Source organism: Lontra canadensis, unplaced genomic scaffold (genome assembly GCF_010015895.1).
Source record: "Lontra canadensis isolate GAN:19392208 unplaced genomic scaffold, GSC_riverotter_1.0 scaffold256, whole genome shotgun sequence".
NCBI classification, from domain to species: domain Eukaryota; kingdom Metazoa; phylum Chordata; class Mammalia; order Carnivora; family Mustelidae; genus Lontra; species Lontra canadensis.
This window is the reverse complement of record NW_022631250.1, coordinates 212,223-233,339: the sequence shown is the minus strand read 5'-3', so window position 1 is coordinate 233,339 and position 21,117 is coordinate 212,223.

Genomic DNA, 21,117 nt, shown 5'->3' with positions numbered 1-21,117 from the left:
GACTCCAGATGCAGCACGCTGACAGAAGTCTGTTACCATGAGTCAGTTTGGGATATACCAGCCTCACCCCTGCCAACAAACCTCTGCCCAAGTCTGACTGTGGGCTCAGGCATATTAAGTTTTCATCCCAGTCTTACTCCCTCCTTGGAGAGGTTATTTTATTTTATTTTATTTTATTCCTTTTATTTTATTTTATTCCTTTTATGTTATTCCTTTGAAACTGCAGTTTCCTCTTCTATAAATTGAGAATACAACGTGTTTCACAATTTTTTTAACTTCCTGAAAATGTTTTATAAAAATGCAGAAAAATTATATATAGCAATTAATTGCCTTAGAAATGTAAACCTTTCAAACATTTAACTCTTTAGCTTTAATATACACTAATGCTATTACAGAGGGCAGGGAGGGGGTGGAAAAAGGCAGATTACAGTCTCCATAGAGATAACAGTTTCAACATATTACTCACAAATTATATTACATCAATTTTATTTACTGATCTAGGCAGACAGAGGATAAAAGGATATATGATGTGGAGTGCTGACATGAGAATTTACATAAGCTTAATTTATACAAAACATCTTGCATATAATAGTTGCTCAAGAAAATTTACTTCTGGAGCGCCTGGGTGACTCAGTGGGTTAAAGCCTCTGCCTTCGGCTCAGGTCATGATCCCAGGGTCCTGGGATCGAGCCCCACATCGGACTCTCTGCTCAGTGGGGAGCCTGTTCCCCACCCCCCCCAAATGCCTGCTTCTCTGCCTACTTGTGATCTCTGCTGTCAAATAAATAAATAAATAAATAAATAATAAATTTAAAAAAAAAAGAAAAAAGAAAAAAAATTACTTCCATTTCCTCCATTTTTTTTCTGGAATAAACAATTTATTTTATTATAAAGATATCCAATTTTAAGACTCTATGAAAAGAAACTAAGTGGTGGAATGGACTGAATTTTTTTTTTTTTTTACTAAGGGAATCAAACACTAGATGGTTATATTCCCCAACTCTGTTCCAAGTCCTCTAATTTGCAGCCTCTATGGGCTTGAAAGAGAACACTCACAAGCATAGAGAAAACCATATCCATATGAAAAAAGTCACCAACATCCCACATATAATTGTGTTTCTTAGAAACCACTCCCCAAAACATCAACCATTTAATACTGTTTGTGCTGTGGCCTTTGTTCCCAAACAAGAAATGAATTCTGAAAGTTCACATGTTCTTCATCAAGAGTAATCTTCAGCCCCAAAGGGAAGGATCTCAAAAGCATTTGAGTTAATACATTCCCCTTGCTAATGTAACCAAAATATTCCGATGTTTTCCCTTAATACTCTCAATTTACAACTAGCAGACAGATGCTTCTTCTCAAAGGCCTTCATAAATCTTCCCATATGAGATGAAAATGAAGGATTTATTTTTGCCCATCTTTTAATTTTACTCAACATTCAATGAGTTATTCTTACAGCTGGCATTTCAAATGTATTAGTAGAATTTATCACTCAAAGGCTTATGCAAGGACTAAATTACACTAATGAATTGACTATGAATGTGAAGCCTAACATGAGGCCAAATATTTTCTGGCTTCATTTCTGTATCTCAGCAAACGGCTTAATTTGCTCCCTACTTATCCATTACTGCTAAATTGTCTTGCTATTATTATAGTAAATGGTGGCAAACCCTGGCTTGCCCTAAGGCTCAGGCTGAATGGAGTGGAATGAGGACATTTACTTAAGACAGGAAAGGTAAAAACCTGCCACCCACTTGTTCTTGCTGAGCTAGAAGAGCAGGATGGGATCGTGGTCCAACTCACCTTCTCCAGTACCTCTCACAGTCATAGACTATTCTTAACAGCTGGTATTTCCAATGTATTAATGGAATTTATCATTGAGAGACTTATGGAAAGGTTAAATTACGCTAATGAACTGACTTTGCATTTGACGTTGAACATGAGGCCAAATACGTTCTGGCTCAGGGTTTTTGTTTTGTTTTGTTTTGTTTTTTTTAGATCTTAGCAAGCTACTTAATTTTCTTCTACTCACCCATTATCACTAAATTGTCTTGCTATTATAGCAATGCCTGTTAGCAGTATTATAGTTAAGAGTGCTTGTTTTCATTACAAGTGCATATTTTCTGAGATTCCAACTATATAGGGAGGGAACTACGGAAATCTCACAGGGTTCTCAAACTTTGCTGGAATTGCTCCAGCCTTAGAATTTTCCTTTTGTGCACATCAACAATCAGGCCTTTTGAGGGAGAGGGCCCAGGATTTTCCAAAACAGTTGAATTTTTGCCCACTTCCAATTGTGTGCTTGTGTAATTTTAGATGGCAACTTTGTGGATGTTTATTTTAGCATCTTTCCATGTTCTTTCTCATTTTGATTGCTCTTTTGTATTTTAGTGTACCTCATAGATGAATGTGAAGATTTTGTTCCCTGATAATCAGACACTGAACAAGATTTAATTACTAAAAAGGGTAGGAGATTTTTTTTAAGTTTCCATCTGTGAAATAAATGAACAAGTGAAACATATAAATCATTCTGTACTTTTGTGAGAATCACAACTGTTTCTGATGGAAATATAGAGGAGTTGAATCAAATTATCAACCATGATCCCTTAAATTACATAACATATGCAGTGAAAAGATTAAAATCCTTGGAATTCAGATTTGAGTTTGGGAGGGAGCTGAGAACCAGGGAAAATGAGAGAGAGAGAGAGAGAAAGAATCCGTTGCCTTTGCTCAAACTTCCAAAAGATTCAATACTCTGTGAGTCTATATTCTTATATTCTCACCTTTCATGCCATAGTGGGCCTTATAGACTCCTCAGTGCTGCTAGGCTTCCTTCTGGACATAGGGGGCACCTATTTCTGTCCCCTTTCTCTGCTAAGCAAGCTCAGCCAGAGATCTCCTAGATTTGGCCTAAACCCACGTCTTTCTCAGCTTTTCCCAAGCAAAAGGCTGAAAGGTGGAAGTTGCGTCTTCATAGATTCTCCTCATTGGGAGATTCTGAAGCTTGGATCCAGTGTCTCACCCCTATGACTCAACTCACAGAAGTTGTATTTTAGTGGGGTGTTTTGAACCCTTCTGGTTCAAACACATTTTCTTGAACTTTTTGCCACATGCAGTAGAACACATTCAAGCCCTTCTTCCTCCTGCCAGTTGGCCCTTATTCAACCATCTGGCCATTTACCCCCTCAAAAAAACATCACATACAAGCTATATTTCTTGTAATTCATCCTCTGTGTTGAGAATAGTTAAGGAGGAATGAGAAAATCAATTATCCTATGACATCCAGAGGCTCTCTTGTAATGCCGAGGGTCCGGGTGTGCTGGATAGGAAGCAAGATCTTCTCCGTGTTGCCTGAATCATTCTGTAGTTGCATATGATGCTCTTGGTGCCCACTGATTTCTCTCTGAACATTCCCCAAGACACTGAAAATTATTCAGTTTAGGATTCACCAGCATTTATCTAAGAATCTACCCAACCAATTGGTTTTCCTTTTGATAACCTTGACTCTCAGAATAACCTCGCAATTCCAGTTGCTCCAGGATCCCAGCCCAGGGCAAGTTGCATCTTTCTAATCCCCAGATATCAGGTGCTTCTTCCTCTTCTCCTTTAGCTGAGAGACCTACCCAGCAGCATCTACACCAGCTTCACCTTGCTTATGAGGATAATGGAAGGTCCTATCCATTCACTTTGCTTTATACTCAAATCTTTTGTTTTGCCTTTTTTGTTTTTAACATATAACAGGAAAAATAACTTTTCCTCTGTCAGGATAAATGAAACAGATGACACAGTGTGCCAGTCTCGAGTACAAGATGATTCCCCATTTACCTGTACCAAGAAGGAAAGGCAAAATGCAAGCATGTCAGCAGAACCCTGTGGCACTGGAAGAAAGCTCCCAAACTCATGATTTCTCAGAGGTGTGGGCTGAATAGAGGCATTTGTAGTAAAACTAAGCTAATGAAGCCCCAACTGCCCTAGCTTTTAAGGATTATAAGTTTATTTTAAAATTGTAATTCCTTGCTAGAATCTACCTATGTCTAGAATATTTTCAAGGTGCAAGACGAACTGTGTTCTTTGGGCCTGTTTAATTCTCATAATTTGGCTCCTTATCTTTTTTGAAAAACAGAAATATGCCATCTCTGATTCTGACTTGTATGGCAACTGAAGAAAATTCCAAAGGTTTAGGAAGCAGAGAAGAGCCAGAGAGTCAGAGGTCATAAGCTCTAACCGGTGAACTCTCCTTTAAACTCTAGCTGGATTTTTTTTTTTTTCTCAAGGCAAGTTCACTCGGCATTTTGAAGATTTGTTAGAGGGAAAGGCTGCCAGTTGCCATTATTTTTAGCCACTTACACATATATTTAAAAATAATATTTTGATATTCATGTTCAATGAAACAGCATCCCCTAATTCCAATGGCAACCTATGCCAAGGAAACAAGGTACTGAGCCGTACTCATGTAAAAGACACAATGCTACAAAGGACAAACGTAAAACTCAAATTTGATGTGTAGGTTAATCCAAGGGGAAGCTAATGTTCAAATTTTGTTTTTTGGGTTTTTGGTTCTTTCTTCAGTGGGCTTGAGTTCATTCCCTGGGAAATGATGGCTATACTGCATATACATTGAGAGCAAAATATTCTGGACCATATACCAGCAAAAGTGAACCATTCCTATTTTAGTTCTTCTCCAGACAAAGGTGTTAACCATCTAGAGTACACACACACACACACACACACACACACACACACACACACACACACGGTTGCCAGTATGACTGAGCAACTGAGAGGTTTTGCTTCATAGATGAATGGCCAAAAGTTCAGGATGCTACAATCAGATGAATTAAATAAGATGGGAGGCCTCCCTTCAGAGGTAACTATGTCCAGATTTCTCCCACAAGACCCTAAAATTCCTGACCTCATATCTTTGTTCCTACTCTCTCTTCTTCCTAGATTTCTCCCTCCCCCACCCCCGTCCCTTTCTACCAGTCTTGTGGAACACAGACCCAATGCTACTTTTTAATCTCCCATCCTCTCCTAAATCTGAAGGATCTGATGCTTCTACTGACTATTCATAGCATCTACAACTATAAATAGACATTGGAAAAGAGTGAAAGTATGATGATTGTGAACAGAGGCTTTTAAGAGCTAAACATCTGAGCTTAAGTTCTGGTTCTCTTTCTCACTATTACAGCTGTGTAATGCCTAGAAAATTCTTTAGTCTTTCAAAGCCTTGATTTTCTCCTCTGTAAAACAGAAAATAATGTGGTATTAATATGATAACATGAGATAATACATAGAAAGCGTTTAACTAGGTTAAATTTCCAGCCAAAGAGAATATGCAATGAATGCTGTTGGTATTATATCAAAGCAACTGCCATTTTCTTCCTAAATTCCATACGTAGCTGTGTATCTATCTTAGCCACCACCACCACCCACCCATCCCCAACACTAGATTCTTAATTTGCCTAGACTGGGAATCAGGTCTCTTGCACCTGGGTCTTTTCCAGAGATCCTAGGACAATGTTTTGCACTAAATACATTTGTTAAATGAATGGTGGAGATTTTGAGTTAACAACTTATACTTGACTCTTAAAAGCCATGATCTCCTCAGAATATCCTGGTAAGGCATATTCTTATATTCTGATATTCTTACCAGAATATCCTGGTAAGGCAACACATTTCAAAATGCCAGTGAGGAAGCCCAAAACTGCAGTGGTCAAGTGATGGGACTGAGCAGAAGACAGAAGACAATGGCTTATATTTCTTTGTTCATCTACAAACTCTCAAAAAATAAAAAGAAGACAGAATCTCAATTAAAAAAAAAAAAAAGACTGTACTGGATCTATGAAAAACAAACTGCAAATCAATCTTGGAGACGCAGTGGAACAATTTTAAAATTGTCAGTGTTTTGTGTTGGATGTTGGTGGAATTGGCCATTATAAGAATTAGTTGTCAGTCAACTCTTGGAAACCACACACTAGAATTTGTTTTGAACCTTTGGATTAATTGCTATAGCTAAATTTCTAGACACAATTTTCTCATTATTTCAAATTCTGAGCTTGAACAAAAAGTGTATGTAATTTTAAAAAGATGATAATAAGTACTTACGTGAGCTATTTTATTTACAGATAAAATTAGGTGATTGCCATTTCATAGTTTTTATGATGTAAGATGGTGTTAAAATTCTACCTTTCGAGATTCCCAGGCCTCAGAGAATTCTCATCTCAGTGGAATGAGAAAACTGAATTCTTCTTAGTATTTAACATTCATAGAACTTGTAAGAAACACACCGTAGTACCGTGACTTTTAATTTCCTCATGGCTTATGTAAATATGAGGCCATCTACAGCTGAGTATATGTGAGTTTTTTTCTTCATTCCATCTCTCTCTAAGAGAATTGTTTTTGAAAAATCATCTTTAATTTAGAGAAGCATTGTACATAAAAGAATGTATACATTGCCATCTGCTAAAAAGTGTCAGAAGGCTCCCCATGGTGAAGCTTGCAGCATCCTGTGGTTTTTAACTCATTACTTGAGGGATTCAGCGAGGTTTCTCCTAAACACTGTCAAGGCTTTGCTGAACATTTGGCAGCATGAGAGTACTTTAAGCAGCTCATTTTGGTTAGAGTCTGAAAAGATTTCCTGTTTTTATGAGGTAGTCCTCTTTCTAAGGGGCGGGGGGTAGGGGGGAGGAGGGGAAAGGGGACTGCTGCTCCAGAAGAAGGAATGAACCCTTGTCTCAGACATGCTTGAGAAGTTCTGGAAGGTGAGATACCCTGTTTTAAAGGACATTACCCAGGAGCAAGGCAGCTTTTGGGATTTGCCTGGTAATAGACTAAACTCAAGAGAAAGGTGAACAGAGTAGAAGTTAGAACTACTGGTTTTATTTCCTGAATTTTCCCACCAACATCTGCTTTAATGGGAAGATTACAGACTGAGTCACCACTTGGATCTGTGTGCATACACACACACAGACACAGACAGACAGACAGACACACACACACACACACACACACATTCAGAGACACATACATCACGTATAGCTAAAATATTCTTCCTTAAACAGTTCTTTTCAGTTTTTGTTCAAAACCTTTCAGTGGTATAAGTTTTCATCCCAAAACCTTCCAAGTTTTTCATTCAACTTTTTCTGTCTTTATTCCCAACACCCACCCTCTTTCCATCATCTCATTATTCCCAAACATGGTAGCTCTGCTTAGCGTCCAACTAATCCATCTGCACATATGCCCTTTGCCATGTATCTCGTGACTCTCTATTTCCTAACTCAGTCGTTTTCATATTTTTAAACCTGAAAATCCTCTCCGAAAATGGAATTTTCAATGGAAATTGATTATGTAAAACTGGCCAAAGCAGAGCTGTTGTGTTCAAACAGGAATGGCTCTCATCTCTGACTCACGAGGTCTGCCTTGCCCTCCTTGCCATTTTGCAGTGATACTGGGGTCAACTCTGTGAAGGTTTAGGTTCTGCCAAACACATCTGAAAACCACTAATCTGATGCCTTTCTTTTGTAGCCTTTCCATACCCTGGCCACACTCACTTCTTCAGTGAAAGTCCTCCTCATCTCCCTGTGGACTCATACTGCCCCTGGAGTCTGCATTTCCTCGGCATTTACTGCTTTGCTCTGTAGAAGAGCACACTGTGCGGAGAATGGGTGTCTTGCTATCAAACACCCCAAGGACAAAAATAGCTTCACTTTACTCCTCCCACTCATTTCCAACTCTTGCAACATGCCCAGAGCATAACAGGAGTGTACCGACCAACCAAGAGCTGTGGAAGTTCCTCTGTCTCTGAGGTTTCAAGTTACACATTTTCATGGTGGTGAGCAATGCTATGCATCAAAGGCAAAGCTCTTCCTGTCACCATGAGATCGCAATGCCAGTCATATTCAGACTTTTTTGAGAGAGGGAGAGAGAGGAGGGGGAGGGGATGAGGAAGAGGGAGAGAGAGAATCTTAAGCAGACTCTGTGCCCAGTGCAAAGCCCAACGTGGGGCATGATCTCATAATCCTGAGCCAAAATCAAGAGTCAGATGCTTAAGCGACTGAGCCACCCAGGTGCCCCGTTCATGTTCAGACATTTCAGTCTCCAGAACCATCTGGATCCTGAGGACGTATCTTGCTATAGATGAATGCAAAAGCATGTTTCATATCACTTTTCAGTTATCCTGGAGCTGAGATCTAGAGTCCAAAGCTAAAGATAAGCAAGAGCGCTAACAACCCTACATTTTAAAGAGAGTCACCAACAATTGGGCCACCCACTTACCAGGGCTCATTAAAAGTCAGCTTAAAAATACTGGGTGCTACCCATCATTTCAGCTTTTATTGTCCTATATGCAATAGAAGCAGAAGGCTAGGGGCAGGAACGGAAAGAAAGTTCTGGGAATCTGAGTGGTAGTAACAGCCTTTTTGCCATGCAGTGTTTTTGTGTTACTTTTTTTTGTTATCCTTCCTTAAAGCCAAATGAGAGACCCTTCAAGAGAAACACTTGTAACAAGTGAGGGTGCCTATAAGAATGAGACCCCACACATCATTCTCCTTCTGGACCCCCACACATTATTCTCTTTTTGGACATGCCTCAGGTAGTGGGAACTGCTTCTCTGCCCTTCATTTCTATGAACTAGAGAGGAATGAATTGAGTGGTCGCAGGATGAAGAGAAGTGGACATAGGGGAGCAACCTGACTTTCCACTACTGGGCTTGGCAAGGAGGCCTGGATTTCCTGTGGGTTTAGTGATCACTGAGCAAAATATCTGGACAGGGGCCATCTTGCTAGGCAAGAAGTCTGCCAGCCAGGCAATGGAATACCAGAAGCAAGCAGCTGCAGGGCGTACTATCAACAACAGGAGCTTGTTGGTGGGTGGAAAGTGGAGGAAGACATGGAGTTGGAGTTGGAGTTGGACCCCCACTACAGCAGAGAACTGCCAGGGAAGAGTTCGAAGGGCCCTATAAAAACTCACCCGTGCACCCTCTATATTTGGGTGACTGCACACTGAGGCCTCCCATAGCCACATAGTGTTGCCCAGAGAAGCAACAACAACCCACAGAGAAAGGACCATAGCCATGGATAGTTAAGAGATGGTTACCATTTCTCCCCCCAGGTCCTTCCTATACTTCATTGTCATAGGAACCTGGGAAGGGCAGATTCAAATTAAAATTAGGGTGTTTAGTACCAGAGGTAGCACTAAGGTTAGGGGTGGGAATAAGATGAAAATGAAATATAAGAGGAAAATTGTAAGCTGGACTTAGATGAAAGGGTTTGGAAAGTCACCAATATTCCCCAAATGACATTAACAGATGTTCAGGGGCATTTGGATAGAACATGGGTAAGCAGTGATGGGAAAAATTAAAGTGTTTCAAGTTATCCCCACTGAGTCCAGGCTGCTCAGTAAACAGTTACTTTACTCATTCATAGCAAGAAGAAGAAAGCCAAACTGTAAACATCTTCGCATAAAAATTTTAAGAGAACAGGGCACCTGGGTAGCTCAGTGGGTTAAAGCCTCTGCCTTCAGCTTAGGTCATGATCCCAGGGTTCTGGGATCGAGCCCCGCATCATTCTCTCTCCTCAGCAGGGAGCCCGCTTCCCCCTCTCTCTGTCTCTCTGCCTACTTGTGATCTCTCTCTCTGTCAAATAAATAAATAGAATCTTTTAAAAAAAATTTTTTTAAGAGAATTCGGAAGAAACAGAAATCTGTATTTAGAGTTCCTATAGGCTATCTGGCTAGACAATCTATATGTACATGTTGGTCACCCATATAATGTCACTTTGGACTCAGGTACAAATGGCCTTCTTGAAAATTAACTTGTTTTGTAGTTATTTATCTATCTATCTATTTATTTATTCATTCATTTATAAAGCTTTATTTATTTTAGAGAGAGAGGAGTGTGTGTGGGTGAAGGGAGGGGCAGAGGGAGAGAATCCTCAGGCAGACTCCCTGCTGAGTATGCAACCAAACCTACATGGGCCTCAATCTCCCCAGCCATCAGGTCATGACCTGAGCCAAAACCAAAAGTCAGATGCTTAAGCAACTGAACCAGTCAGGCACCCTGAAAATTAACTTGCTTTTAAAGAGAAGTGCTTACTTCAGAATGCAAGGTAAATTCTTATTGATTAATGTTATTTTTGAACTCTGTTTTTAAATTTGTAAAAACATAAATTTATTTAAAAAATAATTTGAAGAGTTCTATTTTGATGGGTTTTATTTTATATAAAATAGATTGCATGATCTATTTTATAGATTAGAAGTCCAACAGCTCAGATGGCATAAAGCAGAGTTAAAGTCCCATCCTGCCACGTGTTCACTCTGTATATGTAATGTGGTTAACAGTTTCTTGTTTATCTTTCCAGAAATTCCCATGCCTCTGGGTTCATGTTAGCATATGGGTATTTTCTTCTTTTCAGCAAAAGTAGTATTTACTAGACATGGTCTCTTACAGATTGCTTTTTTTCATCAAAAATGTGTCTCACACATACCTTTATGTTAGTACACACCGATCCACTATATCCCTTTTAAGCACTGCATAATATTCCACTCTATTTTTACCTCATACTTTAACCATTTCTCCATTAAGGGGCTTCTAGCTCAATGGCATTTTTAAGAATGTGCTATCACGTAATAAATCAATGATTATCCTGATTATCCTGATATACATGGTTGTCTATTTCTAAGTGGAAAGCCTCATTTAATTGTAAATTTTCAAACCGATGGTACAATAATATTGTTCAGAATATAGAATCTGAAATGTTACATGATTTAAAATAGTCCAAGTAACCAGAAAAGATTAAATTTTGCTCAGTATAGTTGATAATATTAAGTAATTTTAAAACATTACATTCCAACCCTCAAAGTTGGCATTTATATATGGTAAAAGCAACCAGACTTATGTAACAGTGCACCGCATAGCACCGTGCTTGATAACAGAATGTACTGAGTACATATACATACCTTCTTCACCAGAGATATGGTGAGAATTAATAGGGTAACATACACAATCTCCTGGTGACAGGTGATTGAAGAAGCTAACATAAACAGTATGACTATTTCCTTTCTGCTTCACTCAGGCACCACAGATGACAAAACAAAGGCACTGCTACGAGGTTTATCTTCCATTTGTTTGTCATCCTTCAAAGTAATCTCAACCTTTCCCAGTTTATCTGAGGTCAAAATATCTTCTGTTTTAACAAACTGGGGTAAAGGGCAGAGAATGCTACTAATGAGGTGTGTCTGCACCATCTTTAATAACTGAGACAGTGTATTTTTTTTTCCCCTAAGATAAATGTTTCTATCAACACAACACTCTTTTTTCTGGTTTTAAGCCACTCACTACTCCATTACTGCTGCTCCTGCCCATGCAATATGACTGTCCACCCAGAACCTGGGCCAGCCCCCACCTGAAGCCCCAGCTCTCCCTGGAGATAACTGGGTCTGAAAATGGGTCTTATCCTAGGGTTGTTTATACTCAGTAGTAGAAGTTGAGAAACCTAGTAACAGAAGCCCCTCTTCTGAGAGGTGTGTCTGTGTGAGCGTACGTGTATGTATAAAAAGACATTTCAGTTTTCAATAAACTGTTTACTGTTCAAACATTAAATAAATGTAGGACTGTTTTAATCAGCCGAACAAATATTTAATGTACACTCCAGCATAAGAGCTATGTTTAAAAATATCCTCTACACTGCTAAGATACAGGGAATTTATGGAAACCAGTGACCTAAAAGGTAAAACAAACACTCAGGAGAAAAAAAAATGAAGTATATAATTTTAAATTTAAACTTATCCCTCCTCTATTTTATTAGCATCCGACTGTATTGTTTATGTGTGTATGTGTCTATGTGTGTGGGGGAAATGCTGGCTGGATTATACTTATATTTTCTAGAAAAGCTAATGGTTGGGTGACTCCCAAATTAATTTCCAGTAAATTGTTATGAGAAGGTAAAACATGGCAAAGCTCATGCTCTGTCCAGAACTGTGTTTCTTGCTGGAGTCAGTGTTTGTTTGCTCTTTAGGTTCTAAACACTGGAGGTCTTTCATGGCAGCAGCAGGTAGGATTCTGTCCACAGCTGTCAGAAGGATTGTCTAAAACTCCAACAGGAAATGCTAAGTTCTTGGAAAACACTTAATCCTCAGTAGATTTTGTGTAAATATCATAGAAAGTTGGCAGAAAGCATGTAGTTTTAGAAAAATAACCTCTTACAAAGATACATGGGAAACACTTTTAATAAAATGGGTGCCATCATCTTCACTCTATTTGCATTCTTAATTATCTTTGCAAAGAAAAACAAAAAATTAAGGGTCTTAAAGCGGCCATGTTTTCTAACTCTTACTGTCCAGCGAATTTAATTCAGTGAGCAGACCTCTAACCAATGTCATCTGTCTCTGAATTATGAGGGCATCTGCAGTACTTGGTTGTTTGTGGTCTTTAATTCTCTTAGCATTTGGTGGTGGTTTAGATATGACGGTACATGAGGCTGTGTTATCATGTGGCTACAGACTCATTTGCCATTTCCTTCAAACAGTGTGCCCACTTCGTGTCATCAAGAGAGTTTTTAGGGGTGCCTGGGTGGTGCAATGGTTTAAGCAACTGACTCTTGATTTCGGCTCAGCTCGTCATCCCATGGTCATGAGATCGATGGAGCCCCACATGGGGCTCTGTTCTCAGCACGGAGTCTGCTTGAGATTCTCTCCCTCTCCCTCTGCCCCTCCCACTTGTGGGCTTTCTCTCTCTCAAATAAATAAAATAATCTTTAAAAAAAAAAAAGAGGGAGTCTTTGGGGCACCTGGGTGGCTCAGTGGGTTAAAGCCTCTGCCTTCAGCTCGGGTCATGATCTTGGGATCCTAGGATTGAGCCCCTCATTGGGCTCTCTGCTCAACAGGGAGCCTGCTTCCCCCACCCCCTGCCTGCCTCTCTGCCTACTTGTGATCTCTGTCAAGTAAATAAATAAGATCTTTAAAAAAAAAAAAGAGGAGACAGTGTCTTTAACAGTAGCCTTCTACCCACTTGATCAGATTACCAATGTCATCAATTTGATTTAACATTCAGTTTTTTAAAACACCAGATTTATTGGCTTTCAAATACATGCTTTTATTAATGTGGATATAATGTTGGAGTCTCTTTCTGGTTTATAATAGATATTTGTTTAATGAAAAACTTGAAGTTTTCAGTCATTTCGTTTCACCGCTTCTTTTGGGCCATAACACCATCGACATGGGTACTAAGAAAGTACACTGCGGTTGGTTCAAAAAGAAATGCTTCAATTTTAGTCGGAGCCCACGTCATTTCTGGCTCCTTCCAGCTCAGTGACAATTTATCCTTCTGTCCATAATCGCTAAAAAGTCTTCATGTTTCTGAGAACACCAGGAAAATAGCACTTCAGAGCCCAAGTTCAGCTGTTCATAACCATAATGAAGAGGAACTGGAAGCTGAGAATTAAAAAGAGAAGAAAGGAAAGGAAGCTACTTAGCAATCAGAAGATATACAGTGTTTATGAGATCATTAGGAACCCATTTGAAGTGCTTTTTCCTAACTAGCTTTAGCGAAAAGGAAGTTGTCAACTTAAGTCAATGAATATAACCCACCCTATATCCACATGGCTATGAAGCAATTAATGCACCTTAATGCCATAATGAAATGGTTGGAAATTATCAAAGGCCTCTTCCAAACTGGGGGCTGCTTTTCCTCGAGGGGGCTTTGATGCCTGTGTTGCCAGGCGAAACTGGCTCTCGTGTGAACAGCAAGATGGTGGGCTTGGCAACGGACCCACAGGCATAATGCAAATATACCTGCTCTCCTTCTCAGTGCCCTCTGAAATACCTACTGTGTTTGAGCCTAAAAAAAAAATAGAAAATTAGAATGTTTGCTTATTTAGCTTCAGGTAGAGCTTCGGCTATAGCAATCTCTGAAGCACCATGAAAAATGCATGGTTTTTCCCACTGCTTCTTAGACATACAGTACATAAACACAGAGATAACAATGAAAAGGTCTCCATACTGAGGCGGCTTCATTCAGGCTATTTTCCTCTGACTCTTGGCTAGCTGTATGTGAGTTGAGGGGATGGTATTAACATACCACCCACATAATGAGGGCTTCCCTGTACAGAATAGTAAACTTAAAGGGAGAGCCCTACATGCTTTTCAGACCTTGGAGTTTCTCTATAGCAGCCTAGAGAGTAGAATTAGATCCTATTCAACATGTATATGAACAGTTTCCGGGTTCTGAAATTCACGGCAAAACAGTAGCTTCTTCAGTTTTCCCCTCTCCCCTGCTACCTAACTGCTGTTTCAATTCCTCTCCATACCGCGGTAAGCATAGGAGGGAGACGGCCTATTCATATACGAACAGCTATTATCATTACAAACGTTACTTCCCCCGGTTCCTCATTTTAAAAACCAGACTTGAACTTCAGGTGAGCCCAGCGCAAAGGGGCGGGAGGCCTAAGCAGGACCTGCTATTCGACAGGGGTGCCCACAGCACCCAGCAGATGGCCTTTCCTTGCCTGCAGGCGGGCAGCTTTATCCTGGAAGCCGAGCGACTCACCTGCGCCTCCGGGGAGATTAAAGCCACTGTATTGGCCACGGCAGCGGCGACCCTGCCGGCTCAGAAAGCTAAACAGTGGCCCTAGAGTAGATATTGGGGGACAACAGCCTTAGCCGTCCCAACCACGTCTTAGTCTATAACCCAGCGTGTTACAGATGAAGAGATGCTTTCTGACATTCCAGGCATTCTGGCAGCAAGTCTGGGAAGCTGTGTAAATAACAGCCCGTTCCCAGGACTGTCCCGGGAAGGTGGCCGACACGGGAGGCCTCTCGAGCTGGCCCTTCCGTGGTCTTGGAGATCCCTACCTACACACGCCACTGCCCGCGGTCGGGTGGCTCAGGAGGAGCCCTGCTATCCAAACACGGGGGGTCTCTGGTCCGAAACAAGCCTTGCCACACGCAGGTAACCACAAACACATCGCCCGCCAGAGCCCCTTTCTTCTGAGGGGCGGGGCCAACGCAAGGGTCAGCGGTCAGGAGGAAGATCCCGAACCAACGGAAGCCCTGTTTGCTGCGCTGTGAAACCCGAGCCGCACACGTCTCCGGGAGGATCTGCTGTAGCAAGTCCAAAATAAACGGACATGGGCGGCGGGGGGCGGCGGGGGGCGGCCGGGGGGGTCCGACTTCAAAGTCTCCTTCCAGCTGCGCCGGGAGAAAGAGACTCCTGCAGGCCTTCTCCGCGCACGGAGAGCGCCTAGGAGATTGCCATTTCTGGGCGAACTGTCTTTATCTGTTTGAGACTGAAAGAGACGGCGGCACTTCTGTTTGTTTTCTGTTGATGTTAAACAGATGCACGGGCCTATTACAGCCACACGGGCCTAATTCTAGATGAAGCTGTGATGGGAACGTTGGGGCTGTTGGGCCAATGGGAAGAGAATGGATTTGCCTGTTACTGCGTATGTGTTCCACATTTTCGTTTGATTTAATGCCCCAGGCTCCCCCACGGACCCAACTTCACCCTCCTCCTCTTGGCTGTTTTCAAAACAAAAGAGGTCTCCCCCACAGACCAGGACACGGCCTTCAGAAATTCACGATGATTTCAAGATCAGCTGTCATTTCTTTAGTAGGTCAGATCAAGGCTGCAGTTATTTATTTTCTCAAATCATGATCTGTCGTTGGTGAAAGGTGATGAAGTAAAGGAAAAAGAGTGGGGGAAAGGGAAGAAGGGGGGAAAAAGCAGATAGTGGGTCGAGCTTTAATTATTTATTTATTTATTTGTAAAGTTTGAACCTCATTGGAACTGGTTTGGATCCTCTGGGCTTCCTGAGGGCGGGGCATCACCGTGAGCAAACCTGATCCCTCACGTCAGAAAACCCTAACATTTTCTAAGAAGGATTTAAATGCATGTTTTCAGAGGAAGATGCAGTGAAAAGTGAATCGTGGGTATTTGAATTTGCAAAATTTTAACACTTTTTTCTCCTCGTGTAAAGTAAGATTTTTGCAGACAGTAGAGGTCTCAGCTTTTGGAAGTGAATAGGGGATGAGATTAAAAAACAAATTAAATTAGTGATGTGGTGAAAACCTTGGTTCAAAAGCCTCTGTAAAGTTTTCCCAGATAATATTACCTCAGAACCTTTGTCTGGGGGAGAAACCATTCTCACAGGGACTGCAAAAAGGAAGCAGACCTATTCCATCAGGTAGAGGGCAACTGGAGCCTGGCAGACCAATACCCACCAGATGGAAGGTCATTTGGAAGACCCAGCTGTGAAGAGTCAAATCGGCCTGAAGTTTCCAGATGTCAAAACAGGGCAGGCTTCTAGACACAAGAAAACTCAGTCTGCTCCAGTCTTCAGACACCTTTAAAGCCACTGACCTCCTACAGTCCCAAGTAGGGTAGTCAGTCTATCTTAAAAACATCCAGGGTTATCATTGTCTGCAAGTTGTTCCCTGACCTCCACTTCTTGCCAGGTGAGATTTCGTCCAGGTGGAGACTAAATGGCATGATTACCATGTCCTCGGATTTTACTATAAAGATCTGTGCACAGTTTGGGAACCACTTTAGGCTGAAGCTCTGTATGTCCTAAGTTGCAAAGTCAGCTTCATGCAGAACTAAAAAAAACAGGGGTGCCTGGGTGGCTCAGTGGGTTAAAGCCTTTGCCTTTGGCTCAGGTCATGATCCCAGGGTCCTGAGATCGAGCCCCGTGTCGGGCTCTCTGCTCGGTGGCAAGCCTGCTTCCCCTTCTCTCTCTGCCTTCCTCTCTGCCTACTTGTGATTTCTCTCTCTGTCAAATAAATAAAGAAAATCTTTAAAAAAAAAAAAGAAAAAAAAGAACTAAAAAAACAGCACTCCGATTTGTCCCTAAAATGTTCATTAAGAGAACACCATGCATTTAGGTTTGTTTGCTTGTTTGGTTGCTTTGTACATTTTTCAAGACCAGTGACTTCAATTACCTAGCTGTCATCCCCCCAAAAATATTGTAATGACGGGTACATCATGAGAACCAATCATTTTACAAAATGAAACATACTAAGTTGAATGCATATGTCTAATTGTCCTTTTCTGTGTAACAGATCCTGTGCTGAAATGGCTAAATTATAAAAAATCTTTTTCATTTTTGATAAATTAAAAGATGTTAAAATGTCTCTAAATCTCTAAAACCTCAGCCTTGCCAGTTGCATTCTGTAATTAACAATTCCCCCCATAATGGATACAGATATTTAGATACAATCATATTAAACATTTAATGTTAACTTGACGTATTCATAAAAGCCCGTGGTCTAGAAAGATGGTCATGACTACAGTCTCTCCTCTGTATGCTTTAGATTCACATGAGATACTCTTTTTGCTTCTGGTACCAAATTCTCATAGGAAGAGAAGTAAACTTAAGTCTTCGCAGAGGATAATAACAAGATAACAATGAAATTTCAGGGGTGCCTGGGTGGCTCAGTGGGTTAAGCCTCTGCCTTCAGCTCAGCTCATGATCTCAGGGTCCTGGGATCGAGCTCCACATCGGGATCTCTGCTCAATGGGGTGCCTGCTTCCCCCTCTCTCTCTGCCTGCCTCTCTGCCTACTTGTGATCATGCTCTGTCAAATAAATGAATAAAATCTTTTTTAAAAAGGTTAAAAAAGTGAAATTTCAAGCTTTGCATCTAAGAATCAGTTGAAAGAATTACATGTTTAGCCTAAAATAACATCAAAAACATTTAGCTGCTTCTTATGATTTAAAAGTCATCATGTAGAAGATGAATTTAACTTATCCAGAATGTTTCCAAGTGATACACCTAGCCCTAGGTAATAAAAGTTGCAAAGCAATAAACTTTGGCTCAATTTAGGGAAGAATTTTCTGAGATTCAAATAGTTGCCATCAAGCTTAGAGCAGACAATAAGCTGATAGAGACTTGGTGAGTTATACTCAAATATCACATGATTGGTTGAAAGGATATAAGGAAAGTCCATTGGAGCACTAGAATCCTGTAATCCTATGACAGCCAATATAAGCTAGCTTTTATTTTTTATTTTCCTTTAGCTAATTTTTTTCCTATTTTAACAGATGATTCATGGAAAATATCAGATAAGTCATTCTTTGAAACTTTGCACCTTGAATCATATAGGTAACACCCTATTATTCATGTACAAATAGAAACATTGACTAATCACTTAATATTTGTACTGTAAATGAAGGCAAAAAATCTTCTTGATATTGACAACCTTGGAAAATACCCCATAGGTTTGGAATAGAAGCAGGGCCCTTAGAAAGATCAGAAGGCAATGTCCTACAGTGAGGAAATTGATACCATGAAACAGCAATTCTCTTTGAAGCTTAGAGAAAAAGGTCTACTGAGAAAAGTTAAATACACAAAAGTCAGGATTTGCCAACTATGGGAAAAAAATATCAGCATCTGAAACCATTTCAAGCAAAAGTGTAATTTCTAGCAGTGGTAAATTGTCAAGTGTAGGCTGAAGAGAGCTAAGACTATGCTTTCCTCCCCAAATCTCTTAACAATTCTCATAGCAACTGGTTAGTAGGATTAGAGGACCCTACAGGCCAAAGGACATATGTCTAAGCATCTGTGGGGTTCATGAACGTGTCATCTTTGGAAACTACCCAATGGCATGGCATGAACAGAATTTGCTGGACTCAGTTTCATGGAGATACTAAAACACTAAAAACAATAAAAGTAAACTTTGCAACATGCTTTTATAAAGGAGCCTGTTAGTCTGAGATTTCATTTACAAAATCATCTGGACAAACAGTCCTGACACAAGCCCCTCTTTTACCACCTACTCTAACACCAAAATCTTTTGATTTTTAATTCATTTAAAACCAAATTAATCATTTTAAAGTCAATATTTCAGAGCCATTTAGTATATTCAGTGTTGAGCAACCAAAATCTTTATTTAGCTCCCAAGCATTCTCATCACCTCAAAAGGAAATCCCACAGCCATTAAGCAGTCATTCCCTATCTCTTTCCCTTAGCCCCTGGCAAATACCAATCTGTTTCCTGTCTTGATTGATTTATCTATCCTGGATAGTTCAAATAAATGGAATAATACAATATGTGACCTTTCGTGTCTGACTTCTTTCACTTAACCAAATTTTATATTTTGTGTATGTGTGTGTATATATATATATACATATATATATTTTTTTTTTTTAAAACCATGCTTTACTTTGTGATTCAAAGTGCCTTATTTTAGGTATCAGTAGCTTTCTGTAGATCTCTACAAAGTGTGTTCACTCCCCTCATATCTCATAGGATTTGAGACTCACAACAATCTTAAAAAGTTGGCAAGAATGACCTTATTATGAACATTTTACAGGTGAGACTATTGAGACAAGGAGAGCCAATCCAGCATTCCACAGTAAACTTACTTGATGTATTCCAGTCCTCTGGTTCCACTGACTTTTCTAAGGCACTACATGGATTCCTGTCAGAGCTATTACAAACAGAACACTTACTAGCATCAATATTTTTAAACTCTCAAAAGGATATTTTAAATGAATAGAATAAATTTTTAAAAATCACTTTTGGACACATTATTACCATTTGCACTCAGTAGAGAGCTGCTTTGGACACCTAACGGTTACACAGGACTGGAAGTAATCTGCACACAAGACCATATTTTGTCCCAAGTCCAAATCTCCACTTGGAGTCACTTAGAAGCCAGCTCAATCACTAAGTCCTTGGGCCTTGTATAATGTCTAAGTCTTGGCTCTGTTGTCTGTACAGTAAGAAGTGAGACAAAAATGACCCCTAAGGTCTCTTCCAGATCAGAATTCTATAATGCTCAGCTAAACCAGAGTCCAAACTCAACACTGAACTCATGAACTCCATCTACACCAGGTTAGTTCAACTATTTGAAAGATGATTCCATCAAAAGTTTTATTCAAAACTAATGTCAATGACCATTCCTTCTTGTTGACATTTTTTCAAGATATTGTGGAATGTTCTTTATCAAACTAACTGTCCCACTGAGATTTTATTTACTAAATGATTTCTACATAAATAAGCAATATGTAAAGAGGTCTTAGTAATTTGGCGATGGCCAGGTTTGTGCCTTTCTGGTATAGATCACTATTTCAGACATTTCTCTGTATTTAAGGCACTCATTCCATGGTGGAGCTACCCATATACATCACTTTTGAATTTTGCATAAATTAGAACAGCCAAACATTATTTTTAGTGTATTCATAGACACATACTTTTTCCACCTGATGCTCAAATTCAACCATTTATTTGCATCAACCAAAAATTAATATCTGAATCTTGCTATGCCCTCTCCATAGATTTTCCTTAGTCAGTTTTTATTTTTAGCTGTGGTTTCAGCAATTCACCCAAGATTGGGGAGTAGTCCAAATTTAGCAGGGCTAGACTGCCATCTAGAGACCAGAATTTGACTTCCAACATCCTGGTCCTCAGTGAGCTTGCTCTTTACCAACAAGTAGCAATCTGCCAAATAAAGAAGCTTGAGTTCGCTTTGGCCAGGTGGGAGACACCCAATGAATCTAGAAAGGAGAGATTCCAGAGCGAGGAGCTTAAGGTGGGTCCAGTTGTTAACGTCTTCCGGTTACTGGAGGTTAGGTGACCACAGGAGATAGGAATGACAGTGAGTAGACAGAATTCTGCCCGCTGGTGCAAGAATGAGTCTTCTTCAACTTGCTGTCACAAACAGTGCCATTTGCTCCACTCCAGGCCAGTTAGGATTTTCCAACTTACAACAGAAGCCAGAAAGGAAACAGTCCTCTACAGGACAGTAAAAGTGCAAAAGTCTTTCATTTATGTGAGACTCCAATTTCCATAGTCCTCATAAAACTTAAACACGGCTTCAATTTTTCTGCTTGAGCACGAAGTTTCTATATCCTGGGCACATTTGATACCATCTTTGACCATCTTTGCTCATTGTGGCCTGCAGTTTAGGAGAAGTAGTAGTCTCTAAGTTTTTAGAATTTAGATCTGAGGATCATATTCTTTCTAGTGTTTCCATGGGAAGTGCATAGTTCGGAAATCCCTCCCCCGTTCTTTTCCCCCAAAGCTGTCCTACAGGGCTGTGTGCTGAGGCCATCTGTTCCATCAGACAGTCCTTTGATGAATGTGAAGAGGCTGGCTGGAGGGGTACAGAGCTGGGACTGAAGTG